This window comes from Nannospalax galili, unplaced genomic scaffold, assembly GCF_000622305.1.
Source record: "Nannospalax galili isolate Female #2095 unplaced genomic scaffold, S.galili_v1.0 scaffold1612, whole genome shotgun sequence".
Lineage (NCBI taxonomy): Eukaryota > Metazoa > Chordata > Mammalia > Rodentia > Spalacidae > Nannospalax > Nannospalax galili.
Genome location: NW_008331155.1, coordinates 66,106 through 66,973, shown reverse-complemented (window position 1 = coordinate 66,973; position 868 = coordinate 66,106).

The following is an 868-nucleotide window of genomic DNA, read 5'->3' as shown; positions in this document are numbered from 1 at the left end:
TCCATTTTTCTGGCTCCTGCGATTACATCAGGGTATAATCACATTTAAGGATTCAGTGCTAAGATCCAAACATGAGGGAGAACATACTTCACTTGTTTCTCTTAGTCCCTTTCACTTAATGTGGCAGTTTCTTGCACCTTCCGTTTTCCTGCAAATTTCATTATTTCTCTCTTTCTTTATCACTGAATATAACTCCATTGTGCGAATGTAACACATTTTCATTATCCATTTATCCATTAAGGGGCATTGAGGATTTCTATTATTAGCTGTTGTGAAGGAGCAGCAACACAAATCAACCTGTAAAGTAGCTCCACAATAGAATGAGCCCTCTGGGTCTATGCCAAGGAGTAGCATAACCAAATCAGATGTTGATTTATTTTTGGTTGTTTAAAAAGGTTCCCCACACTGTTTTCCACAGTGGTTGCACAAGCTTGAAATCCCACCAGCAGTGACTGAGGATTCCTCTTTCTCCACGTCCTCCCCAGCATTTGGTGCCTTTGCTCTCTTGATCTTAGCCAGTGTGACTGGAGTAAGATGAAATTTTAAATTGATTTTGAGTTGCATTTCCCTAATTACTTAACAATTTTTATTTCTTTGTTTGAGAACTCTCTGCACTGGTCCTTAGCCCATTTTATTGGGTCATGTTTTTTTGTTTCTCTGTTTGTTGAGTTCTTTATATGTTCTGGATATTAATCCACAGTCAGGCATGTAGCTGGGGAAGACTTTCTCCCATTCAGTGGGTTTCCTCTTCACTTCATTATTTCTGTACATAAGTGTTAGGTTAATGAGGTTCCCCTTTTCTATTGTTGACCTTAATTCATGAGCAACTGATGTCTGATTTAGAATCTTTATACTCAGCGTGTTCCTA